The sequence below is a fragment of the Oryzias melastigma genome, linkage group LG12, assembly GCF_002922805.2.
Source record: "Oryzias melastigma strain HK-1 linkage group LG12, ASM292280v2, whole genome shotgun sequence".
Taxonomy (NCBI): Eukaryota; Metazoa; Chordata; class Actinopteri; order Beloniformes; family Adrianichthyidae; genus Oryzias; species Oryzias melastigma.
This window is the reverse complement of record NC_050523.1, coordinates 1,934,161-1,940,257: the sequence shown is the minus strand read 5'-3', so window position 1 is coordinate 1,940,257 and position 6,097 is coordinate 1,934,161. Positions and strand designations below refer to the sequence as shown.

Genomic DNA, 6,097 nt, shown 5'->3' with positions numbered 1-6,097 from the left:
TCCTCTGCAGTCCAAAAACTACAGAGTCATCAGCAAACAAATGTATTTTTATCAATGATAGAAGTTGGATGTTGTGAGTCCCGCCTCCTAGTGTTCAGAAGTGGAAGTGCAGGATCGTCGGTAAAATGAATTCATCTCAATTCTTGTCTGTTTAAAGTAGGAATGTCAAAGTGAATCAGACAGGGGGTCAAATCCAAAACACACCTGAGGTCACGTGACGAACAGGATAAACATTTATTAAACACTCTTAAACTACATTTTTAAAACTTTAAAACTGTAACTTTTTAACATAATTATGAACTAGATATATAACATTACCTGTGATAATGTTAGAGTGAATGCTGGAAGCTGAACTTGGTCGCTAAAGATGCTGATAGCTAGCTAAAATATTAGCTAAATTAAAATTAGCCTAAAAAAACGAAACAAAAAAAAACCTCAGGTTAGCCCAAACAGCTGAAAAAATATCCAAAATTCAAAACAGAAAAAACAGAAAACAGAAAAAAGCCTAAATTAGCGAAAAAGCTAGCATGTTGCCTAAATATTACCTAAGCTTAAAAGCAGCCTAAAAAATCTTAGTAAATGCCAAAATAGCCCAAAAAGCTAGCAGAATGTCAATTTTTAAAACTGTAACTTTTTAACATAATTATGAATAATAAAAAGGCAGGAATATTATTCCAAGATAAATCAACTTAAACCTTAAATAACTTTTAATATTTTACTCTCCATAAAAATATTTTTTGTCAAAATGATACAAGTTAGAAATGAGCTCAAGATAACATCGGGTCATTAATAAGAATAAACTAAAATGATCTGGAGGGCCGGATCCGGACTTTATTTAGATTTTTTAGGCTACTTTGGAGTTTAGCTAATATTTCAGCTACATGCTGCTTTGGCTAATATAAGCTTTTTTCAGTTTTTTTTTTCTATGTTGAAGCTTAGCAAATTTTTTGCAACTTTCTAGCTGTTTTGGCTAACCTAAGTATTTTTTTAGTTTTTTAGGCTAATTTGGTATTTAACTAATGTTTCAGCTATCAGCTTCAGCGTTTTCAGAATTCGGATTTTGTCTACGTATTGAAGTGCACTTCCTCACACTGACCACTAGAGGCACCGTTTGTCGTACACTTTAAGACTTTTTTTCTTCCTTTTCTTAGATCAAAAATGATACCAGTTTATAATACATGAGATGTGAAATCTTAGACCCAGAAAAAGATTTGAATCCTCCGTAAACCTGAGAGGAACTTTTCTCTTTATCATCAGCAGCAAACATGGCGGCTCGTTCTTGGTGGCAGAAAACTCAGATTGGTCCGACTTTGACTGAGATGTTTGATGTGTCTGCGGTGCTGAAGGGAGTCTTCCTTCACCTCCACAGAGATGCTCTGACCTGCAGCAGATGCTGCATCTCCTCCATCTCTGCTTTGTTTTTCTGTCTGCAGACTCCTGGAGGGGGCGGGGCCTCTGGAGCTGCAGATGCTGCTGCCGCTGGACACATACGGAGATCTGCAGAGGAACACAGGTTTGGGATCCTTCTGGGAGGGGGGGCGCCGCCCTCAGGTGCAATCCATCAATGTGAAACCCCAGAGGATCTTCATCTGCTGCAGCTCCACTTCACTGTTTGAAATGGAGGCAGACTCGTCTCTGAGTCTGAATCTGATCCATCAGATGTCTGCCGGTGAGTTCTGGCTGATCCCCCCCTCATTAGCCGCCGCTGCCGCTGCAGCAGCAGCAGCAGCCGTCTCTCCTCCAGCTGATGCATCACGACATCCTGACAGGGAGGAAGAGGAGGATGGCAGGTATGTGCAGGAGCCTCAAACGGGGACATGAAGCCTGTCTCAGTCCAGTCAGGGTTGAGGACTCAGACGGCTCCAAAATGGAGCCAAGCAAAACTTTCACAGCAATAAATGAATAAATAAATGTGATCTAAAGTTGCTTCTCTGCTGCTTCATCAAACCTTTGAATCGACAAATCCACTTCTGTCTGATTCAGCTTTTTCTGCGTCCAAAAGAAGAAACATTTTCTTTTAGTTACAGTTACGCCACTAGATGTAACTACGAAAACACTCATGAGTCTGTTGTTAGATCACGAGTCAAAGTCAAGGCCCGGGGGCCGGATCCGGCCCTCTGGGTAATTCTATTTTACTGTTATTAATGACCCGATGTTATCTTGTTCTCATTTCTAACTTGTAGAATTTTGACAAAATATATTTTTATGGAGAGTAAAATATTAAAAGTTATTTAAGGTTTAAGTTGATTTATTCTGGAATAATATTCCTGCCTTTTATTATTCATAATTATGTTATAATTATATTATGGAGCCGTCCAACGCACCAAACAGAGGCTTGGAGAACCAAATGAAAAATAGATGATAGAACAGTAGATAGAAATGGAGGACAGAGCGTCATCATCAAACCTTCCCAGAGTCAGCGGCCAACGAGGAATTCATGTCATGGAAACTGAATTCAGCCACATCAATAGTAAGTTACATCCAGTATAGCAGATGATAAGAATAATAATGATAGAAAATCAACAAATCAATATTAATCTAACCTGAATCTAAGGCCACACAAACCACAGCAGCACGAATGGGACGATTTTCCCTCCTTATCGCTTCTATCCATCCATAAAGTTCTGATCCAGATTCCAGCTCAGACCAGGAAAACAAAGACGTTGATGGATCTATTCGTCTGGAGGTGGATGCATCAGAAGGGGGCGGAGCTGGAGCTTGTGGCCCCGCCCAGTGCATTTATTACATCACAAATGTGATCTTTTTTAAACTGCATTTTTTGACAGCTCCTCATTCACAAGAATTTGAATTAAAAAAACTCAGTTATTCTTTACATGTGAGTTTACATCTCATGTCGACAAAAAACCAAATCAATAATACATTCTCCTTCAGGTTCACCAGAAAACTGTGGTTTTTGAGACATAAAAGAGATTCTTTTGTGTTTTCTTTCAGTTGGAAGCGATCCTGCAGCGGTCGATCTTTAACTAACTCCTCCAGCATCAGCACCTCCTGCATGTCTGCAGGTCTGAGCTGGGGGAGACGATGCTGCGCTCCTCCTCCTCCTCCCCCTCCTCCTCCTCCGATCAGAACGATAAGACACAACACAGAAATCCTTATTTTGGAGGATGCTCGCTCCTCATCGTCTTCAGATTTTATCTCCAGGATATCATGTCAGCTCCAGCGTTCTTCTCTGTTGGACTAAAGATGAAACGTGAAACGAGACCCTGATCTTTGACTGACAGGAGACTCATTTGAAATTTTAAATCAAACCTATAAAATCTGTTTGTTCCTCAGAGGACGTTCATCCTCCATCTGACTGGGAATCCAAGGATCCAGCGGCCATGTTTGCTGCTCACAGCAAAGTGCAGAGGATGAAACGCTTCACCTCCTGCTCCTACAAGCTCATGGCTTTCCCTGCATGATGTTCTGCTGCTCCGGACAACAGCTCGGGTCAGTGAGCAGAACTCCTGCTTGTCTGGAACTAAGTGAAGGTTCTTCATGTGGAGAACACACACACAAACGGGAGAGAGGAGGTGATGATCTGCTGAGAGGATGCAGCTCTGTGGAGGATGGAGGCAGACAGGATGATCTGCTCATGAGTTCAGGCAGTTCTACAGAACATTACCTGCAATAATGCTAGTGAGGCTGAATTTGACCCACGAAGATGCTGAAATTGATAGCTGAAAACGCAGAAGCTGATAGCCAACTTTAGTATTAGCTAAATGCGAAGTTGCCCCCCCCCCAAAAAAACAAAAAACTTAGGTTAGCTAAAATATGAGCTAAACTCCAACACGACCTAATTGTGGCATTTCCTCCCAGATCTGTGTGAGGGCATCCCTGAGCTGTTGTACAGTCTGAGGACCAACCTGGCGGCGCCTAATGGACCCAAACATAATGTCCCAGAGATGTTCTATTGGGTTTAAGTCAGGGGATGGTGAAGGCCATTCAATTGTTTCAATTCCTTCATCCTCCAGGTACTGCCTGCATACTCTTGACACGTGAGGCCGGGCATTGTCGTGCATTAGGAGGAAACCAGGACCTACTGCACCAGCGTAGGGTCTGACAATGGGTTCAAGGATTTCATCTGGATACCTTATGGCAGTCAGAGCACCATTTCCTAGGCAGTAGAGGTCTGTGCGTCCCTCCATGGATATGCCTCCCCAGACCATCACTGACCCACCACCAAACCTGTCATGTTGAACCACGTTGTAGGCAGCATAACGTTCTCCTTGTCTTCTCCAGACTCTTTCACGTCTATCACAGGTGCTCAGGGTGAACCTGCTCTAGTCTGTCAAAAGTACAGGGCGCCAGTGGTGAACTTGCTAATTCTGGTGTTCTTGAGCAAATGCCAGTGGAGCTCCACGGTGCTGGGCAGTGAGCACAGGGCCCACTACAGGACGTGGGGCCCTCAGGCCACCTTCATGAAGTCTGTTCCTGATTGTTTGGGTAGAGACATTCACACCAGTGGCCCTCTGGAGGTCATTCTGTAGGGCACGAGCAGTGCTCAGCCTGTTCCGCCTTGCACAAAGGAGCAGGTATGGGTCCTGCTGAGGGGTTGAGGACCTTCTACGGCCCTGTCCAGCTCTCCCAGAATAACCACCAGTCTCCTGAAATCTCCTCCATGTTCTGGAGATTGTGCTGGGAGACACATTAAACCTTCTTGCTGCAGCACGTGTGGATGTGCCATCCTGGAGAAGTTGGACAACCTGTCCAACTTCTGTAGGGTTAAGGAATCTCCTCATACTGCCAGTAGAGATAATTATCAAGACAAAATCAGCACGAGTGGAAAACCAGCCAAAAAAGATCAAGAGGGAGAAACTTGAAATGATCTCCACAGTAACACCAGTCCTGTTTGGAGGGTTTTCTAATTGTTGCCACTGAAGTGCACCTGTTGTTAATTCCATGAACACCAATACAGCTGAAATTGATTAACGAGGCCCTCAGCTGATTAACCAACCAGAAAATGATCAGACAGGTTTAATTCAATTCATCCCAGGCCAAATAAAAAAAGTGTTCCTTTAATTTTTGTGAGCAGTGTATTTATTTCTATAAACAGAAAGCCTTTAGAAATCAGAAAGGGGGAGGGGCCTATTATATATGTATTTTTTTTGGAAAATTTTGCTTTAAAAAGAAGTAAACATCTGTCAAGTTCAGAGGTCCTTTCAAATTAAAATCCTGTTTTTTCTACGAAAATATTTTATTTTGAAGAGTTCTTCTGCCTTCTCCATTTCTCGTGTTCGTAGCTTCATTTGTGAAAAAAACTTTTTTTCTGCTCTGAGTTCAAACCATCAGTTAGGTGAATCGTGATGAACAGAACAGAGAACGTACAGACAACAGTTTATTGTGTTCATATACAAACATTAGAAAAGGCAGCGAGGGGCGGGGCTTCGGCTGGCGTCTTTGAGGATCACAGCTGGAGACGGAAACAGAGAGCCTGATGGGAGAAAAAAGAAGACGCCGGTCAGAACAGCGATGAGGACGAGGAACAGATTCAGGGGAAGAGTTTTTGTTCGTTTATCCTGAGAGACGCAGCATTTCCTAGATCCAGGAAAATGATGCAAACACGAACTAAAGATCCTGAAACGCAAACAAATACTAAATCTCAAGAGAATTTCTCTCTACGTTTGACTAATTTAATGGTGGTTTAGTCGTTACTTTATATTATAAGGAATCAGAGTGTAGTAAAGATGAACTTTCTGAGCGTTCAGCACCAAAAAAATCACTTTTTATATTTAATATATTTAAATCAGTGAGACCAAAACTTTATCTTTAGTGAAAAATAGTTCCTTGTTTCAGATGCCGACCTCATTTAATTTACCGTATTTTCCAGAGTCGCACTTTTAGGAGAAAAGTCTGACGTTTCAGAACAAATCCGCCAAGTCCAGCATAGCTAAATAAATCCATAAAGTAATACTAGTCCTTTGATCTGTGTAAAAAAAAATATCAAAGTTTAAGAGGAAAACAATCAGATTCTCTTCCATGTTTGTTTTGGACGGCACTTCTTCTTCTGCTGTCAGTAGTAAGGACTTCGGATGCAGCGCCCTCTAGTGGTTGTTAGTGAAAACAACCAGTAAAAGACAACTAGTGTTTACTGGGA

General features: G+C 42.0%; 1 protein-coding gene across 1 annotated transcript in view; it reads right to left on the bottom strand.

Moving 5' to 3' along the window:
* Positions 1 to 5,325: 5,325 nt before the first annotated feature.
* The window catches only part of LOC112163313 (unconventional myosin-XVIIIb), a 33,897-nt gene continuing 33,125 nt past the window's right edge, over positions 5,326 to 6,097 (bottom strand). Inside the window, exon 43 of the mRNA XM_036214511.1 lies at positions 5,326 to 5,434. The gene's annotated coding sequence lies outside the window, so the exon portion shown is untranslated. The remainder of the gene's footprint in view (positions 5,435 to 6,097) is intronic.